Source organism: Protopterus annectens, chromosome 13.part0 (assembly GCF_019279795.1).
Source record: "Protopterus annectens isolate FY-2018-M chromosome 13.part0, PAN1.0, whole genome shotgun sequence".
Taxonomy (NCBI): domain Eukaryota; kingdom Metazoa; phylum Chordata; order Ceratodontiformes; family Protopteridae; genus Protopterus; species Protopterus annectens.
Window position 1 is genome coordinate 768,284,941 of NC_056747.1, and position 13,444 is coordinate 768,298,384.

The following is a 13,444-nucleotide window of genomic DNA, read 5'->3' on the forward strand; positions in this document are numbered from 1 at the left end:
CCTTTTGTAAAGAAAAACAATGTTAGTACTTATATCTCACTGCATAGGTTCACTGGCTAAATGATAATTGTGAACAAAATACCCAAGTTGATTGCACTTAAAACATTTTACTTTGTCCATCTTTTGTACAGTTCCAATGTTTTTCTGTTTTTTATTTTTTAAATTCTGTAGATCTTCCACCCTGAGCTCTCACCCCAACACTAGCTTTACTGTACTTCTTGGGTATATGAAGTTCAGTCACCTTTTGCCCATGGCTAAGTATCAATTCAGCAGATACCACATATTTTTCCACTAGTTTAAAGAGTTTCTCTCTAGTGGTCTGGTTTCCTTGTGACACCCACCAACCTGTAGCATCTGTTAGGCCTTTTAGGAACCAGCTGAAAACAATCATCTTCACTTCTGCTGGGCTGCTGTTCACTTAGATGAATACAAATGTGTGAATGAGATGGCTTATCTGAAGTGTACAGACTCAGGAGCGGAACTTCTGTACCCCTTACTGTAGGCATCATGTGACTGTGAGCCAATATTTCCACTTTGAATTTGTCATAATTATTAACACTAGTAAATTCCAGATCACAGTAAACCTTTTCTGCTTCCTCTGAAAGAAATGAACTGACAACCTGACTCACTCGGTTTTAGGTCAGCCACACATTACCACATAGCTGTTCAAATCTTCAGCAGAATTGCAGTACATCTCCATGAATCCTGGCCTCAGTGTCATGTAGCTGTGTTCTGTCTGATCAAATGCATTTGCTGGAAATATGGTTTCCCTGAAAAGAACAGATGGTATGTTTTGTTACAACGAGCAAGGCTGCCTTCATCTTCTACTCCTTGCTATATAATCATTTTCATTCTAAGCCCAAATTAACTGAAAGAATAGAAAATTCTTCACATTCCAAGAAAAAAAAAGTGCTTGTCTTTCACTGAAAACAAGTAATTGCAGACTACAGACAAAGTGGAATCAGAATAATTTGTCAAATTCAGGCTTTGTTCTCCTAACTGTACCTTGTATCTTTTCCTCTAAAACTGTTTGTAATCGCTTACTAAGATATTTTATTTATTTTATTTATTTATTTATTCAGTTTGGTAACTAGGGGAGGGCACTGATCCAAGTGGACCTATTATAGTCTCAACACAGACAAATATAAATGACAGTAGATAAGCAAGCTGGCAAAAAGTATTATGAATACAAACGATGCTGTGTGAAGACAGCAATGGATTAATAACAGTAATAATAACAAAGTTCACAGTACAAGAAACAATAAGAAGGGATGGTTAGAGTAAGGAGGGAAGAAGAAGGATTAAGTAAAATGGTGAAAGGCTAGAGCACAAAATGTAAAGACAGAAAAATTAAGGTAAGGGCACACAGAAATGAACTATATACAATATATGTGGAAGAGATGTCACATGTTAGTGTATGAAATCTGTGTGAAAATTGTGAGGAAGACAAAGGTGCCTGACTGGTGAAAGGGAGAGTGGGGGATTAGGTGATGTGCCCAGAGGAAAAGCATTTGCAAAACTGACTCAGATGTGATATAAATCTATAAGCTGAGCTTGGAATGAGGGACATGAGGTGAGTTCATTAAGATTAGTAGGGAGAGATTCCCAGAGTTTGGGCCTAGAATAGCTAAGGCATGGTTAGCGCAATGAATGTGATTCTGGGACATTGAAAAAGTGGACTAGAGTGGCTCAGACCTCTTAGACTGTAACAGGTGGGTCATCTTTATAGGTTGAAAAAGGGAAGAACAGAAGTGTTCTTTGAGGAGCTTGTAGAGTTGGGATCCAAGACGCTGGTGAGCACATTGTCTAACAGGTAGATAGTTGTCTTTGCTAAGCATAATATAATGATACTCCTTTATTGGGGAGAGAGTAATGAAACAGCATATATCGTTGCTTATAGTTTGAAGGATAGAGGAGTTTTCTTGGATGATGATGTACTCAGTAGATGTTCATATTCAAGTTGTGTTAATAGAACACCTTTGCTTATGGCATTCCTGGTTGGTCTGGGGAGGAAGGGGGAAATTTCTGAGGACCAGAATAGGAAGGAATTAATTTTCTTACGTATTTGTTCTAAGCAAAGATGAAAGTTTAGTGTGGGATCAAGCCACATACCAAGGTATTTGAAGGCGATGACTTGATCAATGGCGTTGTCAAGATGGCCATGGATAAGAAGAGCTTGAGAGTTATTCTGTCATTTAGGGGAAGTGCCAAACAAAATTGCTTTAGTTTAGATGTGTTCAAAATTATTTTTTTGTTATTAAGCCATATGGTAATAGAAAGAAAACCAGCTTGTAATTGGTGCTGTATGGTCGAGGAGGCCAGCTTTGAATTAAATTAGACCATGTCATCTGCATAAATTAAGACACTGAGGTGAGGGAAGTCAAGTGGTAGTTTATTAATGAAAATGGAAAAATGAAAGGGAGCCAGAGTAGAGCCCTGAGGGACTCCTTTAAGGAGAGGAGTGGAAGCAAAAAGGGTGTTCTTTCAAATTGCACAGAGAATTACTGACTGGAAAGATAATTGTTAATCCAGGGAGATGTAGTTGGCTAAATCCAATTTCAGTTTATAGTCAACCCAAATGAGAGGTCTGGTGGGGTCAGTAAAGATGGGTCCAGTGAGGAGGCCTTTGTCTATAGCCAGGAGGATGCTATCAGTAAGTATCCAGAGTGCAGCAGAAGTGCTCCTACCGGCCCAAAAGCCATGCTGTTTAGAGGATACTAGATGATGTTGGGAGATGTAATGAGTGACTGATTTGAACTAATTTTTCAAGGATTTTACCAAGTATGGGAAGCATGGAGATGGGAAGGACATCAGTGGTGTGGGATGGATTACTTTTCTTTGGGGGAGTAACAATGGCTGTTTTCCAGATTGAGGCATGATGTTTTGGTTAGGTAGAGAGTGTACATGCGAAGAAGGGGAGGGCTATGATGTCCTTACAAAGGAATAAGAATCATGAGAGATTGTCAGGACCCACAAGTGAGTCAGTTTTTAGTTCTTCAAATAGTGGTACTATGTGTTTAGCTTTGACTGCTTAGAAATGGAAAGTGTGAATATAGGGAAGAGGACAGAGGTTAAAGGGAAAAGGGGTTATTAATGAAATCAGGGATGGGAAGTGTAATGAAGTGGAGGCTGAAAGCAGTGGCTATAAGGTGAGATGAAAAGGAGTGGGTGTTAACTGGATTAGTACTGAGAATACTGACATTTCTCATTTCCACTTCTCATTTTATAGCTATATGGATTTAGAACAGCTTTCTCACCATTGTACAATGATATTTTGTTTCATTTTTTTAGTTATTCATATATTAAAAAATGACAACAGTTTATGAATAATATGTAATTTCAAAAAACATCTATTTGTGCTAAATAACAGGATACTGCTCAGTAGGCACATAATCACTTTGGAGGCTTATTAAGGAAGTTTCAATAAAAATACTGGTAATACTTGGGAGCAGGGACTAGTGCTTCCCTTTAATCACAGCTATTATGTGTATGTACTTTTATGTATTAGCACAAAGAAGTCCATGGTTTTATAAAGAATGGTGCCCCTTTTATAAAGCAGAATTTATAATGACTCTTCTGTTTTTGACAGCTGTCAGCAAGTGACAGAGTTTCACTGTGTTTGTGCTTCACCACTGACTGGATGAATTCTATGCTAGCACTTGACTGCTATGCATTTGCTGGGTTTGTGCTCAGCTTTTCTTTAATTGTATTCTTGAAAGGGTCTATGCACTTCACTTTTACCATTTTCCACATCACTCTGTCTACCCTGAATTAAAAAAAATCTCTGACTATTTAAGGAGTTTTCACAAACTTAGAAATGAGGATACTTCATATTATCTTGATGTTTTGATGACACAGGCAGAATGGTAATACATTTTATTTATCCTTGTTCTGCCTCAATTATGACATTTTATAACATTAATTATTTCTATTAAATGTTGGATTGTTGGCTGAGACAAACACTAATTCACTGTAGATTTTATACATTTTAGGTGACCGGGGTTTACATAAGTTAAACAACGAAGAGTGGTGGAAATAATTAGTTCCACTCTGGGTATTATGGCCCTAAAATATTTATCTATTGATAGCTATACACAGACATGGTCACACTCTCATACACACACACACACACACACACACACACACACACACACACACACACACACACACACACACACACACACATACACACACATGTGTGTGTCTTTATATGTGTGTATGTGTGTGCTCTTGTGCTTGCATGTATGTATATATATATATATATATATATATATATGGCTCCCCTACACATTACTGAAATGCTACTTCACCGACTTTCACAAGAGTGAGCCGACAACACCGACAGGACATAACACCGACCGCTCGGAACAGCGACGGGAAACTGACGGTGAGTAACCAGTTGGCCAACCCGACAAGCACACAACAATGGCAGCAAAAAAAATAAACCCACGTGGGAGACTTCATCCCCACACCCCCCTAACTAAATATACCAACTTCAAGATCACACTACCATGGAGGCAAGATGCAAAGGTCAACATGCTGGCGAAACACTTCCTTACCGTCATCTTCCTGTCGGTGTTCCTATATATATATGTGTGTGTGTGTGTGTGTGTGTGTGTGTGTGTGTGTGTGTGTTTATATGTTCATGTACATAAATGTCGTGAAGCGTGTGTGTTTGTGTGTATGTAGGGTTATGTGTGTGTGAGTGAGTGTGTACATGAGTGTAGGGGAGTGCTTTTCTCAGTGTGATGCGTGGATTTCCAGGGACAATATTACTGCCTTCATGTCTAAGGAGACACACACACACACACACACACACACAGTATGTGAGACTGTATATTGCGCATAATACATATCTACATATAGAGGAATAACTGCTGATGTTTAATAGAACAGGAAGGGTCTAACTGTTTTCATTATTGTTTACGTTTTATTGAAGACTGCCTATTTATGTCGGTGAGATCACAAAACTGTGTTCATAAAAAAGTTTCTCCTTACCTCCTAGGTTTTACAATTTTCAAGTTAGTTTATTTAAAGACAGGAGGGTGTGTGGAGTGCAGACCCTCATGTAAGGGATGTAAAGAAGCTGCAAACACACATTTTGTGTCTAAGGTAACTTTTTGCATTGTTGACGTAATATCTTTATTTACTCGAATTTTGTTAATAAGGATTCTTTGTTTATCATAGAACCAAATATAGCTATATGGGTACGGGGCAATATGTATACTTAAGTGTGCATATGTGTTTTTATCTATACATGTACACACATACATAGATACATAGACACACCTGTGTATAGTGTGTGTATGTATACATTTGTATATAAATATACGTGTGTGTGTGTGTGTGTGTGTGTGTGTGTGTGTGTGTGTGTGTGTATATATATATATATATATATATATGTGTGTGTGTGTCAGTGTAACTGACATTTGATAAGCGCAAATGCTTAAAAGAGCAAATATTTTCTTTTGACTTTGTTTTAATTCCTGCTGGATGCTCTTTGTGCGAGATCACTGTACAGTGGGATCTAGGAATTTGTTTTTCCCCGCTGTTGTGCGATTTCAGAGTTGGTATATGTAGTTAAGAGGCAGTGTGGGGGATGCAGAGAGGCTTGTCTCTGCATAAAAATAGCATTTTTGATTCTTTTGTTAATTTTTTTAATTTGATTTAAATATACACACATACACAGGCCCTCTGCTATGAGTGTATCACACCCAACAAGTGAATGTGTGACTATTTCCAGTTCTTATTTACAGAACATACATTTGTCAGTTTCTCTGACATGTTCAAAGGACTTTGTAAACCAACATGTACTTGATCCACTATCCTGGGCTGCCATTATTAACCTTCAATGTTTTGGTTTCAACTCACCTCTTCTTAACCATTCCTGTGTCAAATCCTGATTAAACAACAAGACAGCAGCTCCAACACCAAAAACACTTTATTCCAAAGCAAAGCTTTCGGGTAAACCACCCTTCTTCAGAGCTAATATTCCATACTAACATTATTCATCTTAAATAAGAGCAGATTAAAATCATATGATCACAGTCAGCCTGTCACATAACCCCCTTCATTTAGAAAATACAACTGTTTAAAATCATATTGTCACAAAGTTAAAAATACATATATACATATAAACACACATCTAAAGATTTTGCTGCTGTCTTCTGCCTAATACAGGTTTAATACTCACAGAATTATTCAAGCAAGGCTTGGAGTCTACCTGCAGTCTAATAATCCATTCATACTCTTTATTCTCCAGTATATTGTTTACATCGTCACCCCTGGCTTCTTTAAAAACTACATCCATAACCCTAAAACTAAAATAGTGTTCATGACCACTAATCATAATATGCTTACTTAATGCATTTGTCTCAATTTTTCTACGAATGTCAGATTTATGTTCAATAATTTGCTCCTTTAATTTTCTAGTGGTTTTACCAACATAGAATGATGAACACTTAACACAGGTCACCAAGTAGGCGGCATTCATACTATTGCAGTTAGCTGAACAATGAAAAACATATTGTTTATGAGTTATAGGATGGACAAATAAATTATTATGTGTAAAAATGTCACTACAACTGCAATTCATACATTGGATTGTTCCAGGCTTATTCAGAAAATGACATTTGCTTATTGATTTTGGAATAAAGTGTTTTTGGCATTGGAGCTGTTGTCTTGTTGTTTACTATTTGTTTTCTAAGAGTTTCCAGTTACCACTGTGCCAACTTTTTTTCAAATCCTGAATAACAAAAGGTTGTTTCAGGAGATCTCTACACTTGCCACTATACTTATGTCTTTTCCACATTTCTTTCCATTTCATCTGATCCTTCTTTTTATATTATCTTTTTTTGTTTTTGGCACATTCAGTTGTTATCTGACTTTTGTCTACTTCTGGTTTGATTTCCATTCCCACTTGACACTGGAATGCTTCTGCTAAGCTAAGCAAAGAGGTCATCATAGACTTCATCTCCTCATGTTTTAAAACTTTCACTATATTTGGATCTGATGAGGTCAACGGATATCTATGCAGTCCCACAACTGCAGATCTATACATGTAATCAGTTTTGAGGAGGCCCATACCTCCTTCAGAGGAGGAACATATAATCTTGGTATACACTGATTTTTATATATAATTTTATGAATGTTAAAGACTTTCCTTGTTTCCTGCTCCAACTGAACCAATACCTTTTGGGGCCAATCAGTCATACCAAAACTGTAAGTGAGAACGAGAAGCGCAAACTGGTTTATAGCTTGGACCTCATTCTTATATGTCAAGGCTGTTTTCATTGCAGTTTTAGTCATCTGAAGTATTTTTGACTAAGTTTATTTGCATTAGTTCATGTTTTATGATTTATAGTTACTTATTCTTCCTTGAGTTCCTTTATATCACATTCTTGTCCCAGAATGATATTTTCTTGGTACTACACATTTATCAAGACTAAATGACATTCTTATACCATCTGTGAAAGGTTTAACCACTTGCAGTTGTGCTTTCAGTTTCTCATCTGATGAGCTATATAGTTTTAAGTCATCCACAAAAAGTAGATGAGAAGTCTTTAAGAAAGATTGTTTTCTGGGAGCCAAATTGTAACCATGACCCAATCTTTTAGGTAAACATCTTAACGAGTTAAGGTCCAGACAAAACAATAGGAGTGAGAGAGAATCACCCTGGAATACTCCTCTTTGAATTTGTATCCCTGGGATAATAATTTGCCCTTTGTCATGGCTTAACTGCAAAGTGGTTTCATGGTTACTGTAAGTAACTGATCAAAGTAGGATATATCTTATACATCTGTAAGCAATGCTTTATCCATGAATGTGGGATGCTGTCAAATGCTTTTTTGTACTCTATCCATGACATACTTAGATTCTTCCCCTATTTATAATTCTGTATTATGGCTTTATTTAGGAACAAGTGATCCTTTGTTCCATATGACTTTTTTGTTACCCTATTGTTCTAGTGCCATGATTGACTTTTTTCTAAATTACTATAAACTCCATCTGCATCAGTTCTACTATACAGCTTGTACTTCATTGGAAGGCAAGATATAGGTGTATAGTTTTTAGGATGGCTTAAAGGTTCCCTCTTAATTAGAATAACATTTTTCTTGTTGTAAACAAGGTTAGTGTCTATTCAAAATGTGTACACAAGTAATTCTTACTCAGGTGTAAAGCGTAGTGTCTTCCTTCTTTCTTTTTTCGACTTTTCCCGGTTAGGGGTCGCCACAGCAGAATTCCGGTCTGCTAATGATTGGCAGTGGGTTTTTTACAGTGCTGAGTTGCCAGCCCGATGCCCAACCTTCAAAGAAGCACATCCATTCATGCACACACCTACTTGAATGTCTTTCAAATGTTACTCAACCGCGGGGAGGACATGCAGACTCCACACAGAAGGAGCCCCAGCCGAGAATCAAACAGGATAACCTCTTGCTGTGAGGTGACAGTGCTAATCACTGCACCACTGCAGTCAAGGGGGGGTAAAGCGTAGTGTAAATATGTTAATACTTTTAGCCAGAAGTTAGGTACTGCATCCGGGTTTGGGTTTTTACAGTTAGAAGCTTTTCTTAATTTTGTTTTAGTTTCTTTGGCTGTTACTTCAACCTATTTTATATCCTGTATATTTGAACTCCTTACTGTTTTTTTAATATTTCTATGTATTAAGCATTTTTGTTATGTTTCACAGGGTCTTCATAAATAGTTCTGCAAAATGTGTCTATTTCGTTCTTTTTGTGGCATTTCTATTCCTCTTGCTTTGTTTCTCAGTTCTCTATAAAAGTTTTTGGATCATCAATGAATTTGCTTATTTTGTACTTTTCCTTTATGTTTATCTGGATAGATTCTAAGTTTTTCTCCCTGTGCTATATTTAGTTAACTATTTGGAATAGTGTATGATATATCTTGGCTTGTTCTGATGCTGTGCATTGCTTTTACCATATCTATCTCTCTTTAAGTATTTTTTGAACTGTTCCCTCTTCTATATTCTTTTACCATTTATACTTCTTGTCTTAATGGCTTTGTAGTTTTCTTTATCTGATGCTTCTATGACAGCATAGCTCTCAACTGTACATATTTTTGACTTGTATTTTTACCCTGTTCCTCTTAAAATTTGTGGGCTTTTGAAAAATCACTATGAAATAAAGTCACTAAATAATGACAAAAGATTTGCGTTTCAGGCTTCATAACCTTCAGAAAATGCATGACAATGCAAAATCAATTATTCTCTCAACTTTCTAGGTTTATAGGAGCAATATTTAAAATATTCCCCTGTTTGTGGGCCTTTGTCCCCCATTCTTTTTGCCTTTGTCCAGATTATTTGTGCTAAGAGGTTGAGTGGTATGGACAGCATGTATTTCTTCCCTTCCTTTCCCCTTATTATTCTATGTTCTTGTGGTAAGACTTTATATGTTATTAATTTAGCTGCACAGTAATATATCCTATTTACTTCTGTTATATCACATGAATTTCTGTTAATAATCTTGATTGCTGTGTTCTTCTGTTTTATCAGATTTCTAACATTCTGTTTCTTATTTACTTTCTGTAATCTATTCTTTTATTTAAGTCCAACCACTTTATTTATATCTCATACATTACAAGACGTATGTCTATGACAATTCACTCACAGACGTGGTAAAAGGAGAGTTAGTGAGTGACATATTTTAATGATTGTCGATAGTATAGGTATGTGTATTTATGTTTATAGTGCTTCGAAGTTGTTTCAAAGTCAGACTTTTCGAAGCGTTATTTATGCTTGCTTGTTTGACTTTATGAGAACTACATAAAAAATATATATTTTTTAATAGTTAACACCGGATCATATGAAGACTGCTATATTATAAGCATTATAGAGATGCGACAACCCATTTGAGTTTTTAATGATACACTAGCATTATTTTATGCATATAGAAATGTGTGCAGTGAAGGGTAAACAATTAGAATCTTACTAGAATAGTATTTAGATATATATTTGCATTTAAGTTATTAAGTATTTACCTACATGACACGCACCTACAGATAAGTAAGTGCTGTAAATTGAATAGAATCTAGTGAGATATGTAATGGTGTTATGACATTTTTAATAGACAAGCAGTTGTAAGATGTATTGTGTGATACTCCTTTAACTGTGTTAATTATTGTATCTAAGTTAATTGATGGAGTTTATAAATTACGTGATGCATGAGTTTGAATTATAACGGTCTGACGAAGCTACGGTGAAAGCGCTTACCAGTTGTATTAGTAATAAACCAGTTTTTATTTCACTTATACAAGTCTTTATTTATCGAATTCTTTACACTGGATTTTTATGTGTGCCTTAGTTACCTCTCAGCGTTAATATTTGGATCTATTTTTTTATTTAACTTAATATGTCTATCCATCACTATTAAATCAATCAACTTTTCCCTTCAATCATTTCCTTCTAAACTAAGAGTGCATTCTTTGCTCTGTTTCCTGTGGCCATTCTATAGAAAGTTCCAGAACTTTTTGTGACAGATCCTCTTTAGCTACATCCTGCTCCTTCCTATGGCAACTCATTGTCCCATCACTCCACAACATTGCCTGCATCAGAGTTGCCACTGTTTCCTGCTTCTTCCCTTACTGCACAACTCAAGCTGAACTTCCTTCTGAAGGCTCCAGAGCATCATCATGTGGCAAGTTATTAAACGTTTCCTGCTGTACTTGTATCTCTGCGATCTGGGGGCTCGTTGTTCCATCATGCTGTAACATTACCTGTTTTCCTACACTAAATCCTTCACTTCGCAGGTATTCCATAACTTCAGTTTCTGTTTGTTTAATTTCTACCTTACTAATCCTCTGTTCACCCTTTGTTTTCTTATTTTTTTTTTGTATTTGGGAAATTTTCCATATCTGACTGCCTTTGCCTGTATTTCCCTTCAAATATCTTTGGAGCTGTTTTTTTTTGTGTGTTGATTAGTGTGGCTTTCTATTTAGCATAACTATTGCACCATATTAGATCTCTTTCTTTTCCATGTCCATGATTATCTTTCAAAAATCTCTGGGTTTAGTTCTTTATATTTTCATACTTTGTCTGTTGCTTCTTTTTCCAGGTGGCTCAACGTTTCTTTGTCTATGGAATGCTTTTTATGGATCTGTTGTATTAACAAACACATTTTTTATTTGAAGCTTTAGACAGATTTTCTTGTGCAAGTACTTCTCTTTCACCTAATTTCTTTCTTAATCTTTTTGAATATCTTCCATCTGGAAATTCTGGGCTTCTTGCATAATAATAACCACACATAATTTCTTCCTTAGTCTCAGTAGTCCAATCTGTCATATTTATGACTCTTTTTGGCTTGTTAGTTTTTGTGTTTTTGTGGACTACTACTTCCTTCTCCAACGGGGTTACCATCATCCCTCTGAGCCTGGCCTAACCCCATTGTTGGAATGTTCCATGCTTTGAGGATTTTACACTGCCATTTTTTCCAGTCCTGGTATCAGTGCACACACCAGGATTAGGTATTTAGTCAACCTCTGTCTAAGATGTATCTATATAAGATACAGTCTATATATCGGTGTCATCTTAGTGAGACTTTGTAAAAGCAGGGTCTACCTTGTGAAGCAAGACTTGAGGATGCATTCAGTTCCAGCAATACCACTTCCCTTTTCTTGCTGGCTTCATCTTCTCTCCCTTCGGACCCCCTTCTTTTTCTGCTGCTAAGCAACTGTAATGTTGGCTGAGGCTTTAATGCTTATGTTTTACTATTTCCTACTCCATGCCATGTAATATGCTGTGTAAACTTGCACATCAGGCTTCCAGCTTAGGACTAGTTGCAGATACTCGATGTTTATTATGAACTCTCATGTATTTGCATCTTCCCATCTATACAAATAAACAACAACATGCAGTTCAGTCTTACAAAAAAACACTAGTGAAATGTCCTTAGAAAATTAAATGAAAATTTTGACTGTTGTACCATCATAGAACTGTAAATTAAAAAATGATTTCAGCCATAGATCAAATACAATTCATATTCCAAGCTGAATTGTTTGTTTTATTTGATTGCATCTTAATGATATTTGACCTTTTAAAGTGAAAGAATTAATAACACTTTTAGTAACAAATATACAAAATAATGTAATCAGAAAATGAAAAAAAAAAAAAACAATAACACAGGAAACAGAATCAATAAATTCACTGCATGATTTTCCCTATACACATTCTACATCTGTCAAGTATTCTTCAGTCTTAATCCTGTCAAGTGTTATTCAGTTTTTATCCTTTCTCATGGCAAGCATCTTTCTGATGGCATTATGGAAATGGAGCAGTTTCAATCAACAGGGTCTTGATGTTTTTCTTTCTGTCTTATAGGTTACAGATCCAGCTTCATTAGGTTAGTCCACGTTGCTATGTCCTTTCTCAGACTGGCTATTATTGTACTCAGCAGTCATAGGAAATCGTAAAGCATCCTACGTGACAAGTTTGGTTTTGAATAACTGAGCTTCCTTATAAATATATATCATAGCAATCAACTAAATGCAGACTTATAACAACATGTTTTTGCTGGCCTGCTTTCCATCTTTTCCACATCATCCTCAATAAAAATGACATCAGCAGTGGTCGATTCATATTTGAAGTTCTACTTCCTAGTTGATGCCATACTAATTTTCAGTTAGAAGTTTCCTAAAACAACAGAGTTTATAAACATCACTAACTTACCAAAAACTTTTTTAGTAATTGTTCCAAACCTGTTTTATATGTACATAACCTCTGACAAGTCCAGAGAATATGGTCTCATGTTCCACAAGTGCCTTTATTACTTCCCAAGGCAAATGTTACAAGTTTCCTAGATGTAGTAGCATATATTGGAAACTGACAGACACAGATTTTCAGGTTTTGTTATCCATTTTCTTCTCTACATGTTTGACTCAGTTTTGTTTCATTTTATATACTACTTTACTTTTTAACTCTCTAAATGATCTGAATACCCTGCTTGATAGTCTTAATTATTGGTAAGTCTCCGTTAAAAAAGACATTAATGTATGTGTTACTTTTCTCAGCAACTCAATCGCAAGACTAATGCTGCATTCAGCATTCTTTCAAATTCCAATCTCAGTGAACTGTGTAAACCAGATTTCCATCTGTCTTTACTGCAGGTTCAACAGTCACAGTTCATCTCCTCCCAGAATACCAGGCTATTTTTCCTCTTATTCCAGAGCCTTAAACTCCCTTCCCCAAAGACACCTGCTTCCCCCTTCTAGATAAGTAGCAAGTGTTCATTAATGGTTTCAGAGACTTTACCTGCAGTACATGCTTGAGTCACCATGGTTTGTTTCAGCACCTATGGAGATTCATCTCCTTCCAAAATACAACCAGAAAAATGACTCTATCAAATCTGCCCTTATTGTTACCCTCTGACTCAATCAAATGTTTTCCTTAAGCATCATAAGCTGTAATCTACAATAGGTACACAATTTTCATTGG

The 13,444-nt window shown here is 36.1% G+C and overlaps 1 protein-coding gene across 1 annotated transcript in view; it reads right to left on the bottom strand.

The window, feature by feature from the left end:
* SLC6A4 (solute carrier family 6 member 4) overlaps positions 1-13,444 on the bottom strand; it is a 726,628-nt gene that overhangs the window by 207,083 nt on the left and 506,101 nt on the right. The gene's annotated exons all lie outside the window — the stretch shown is intronic.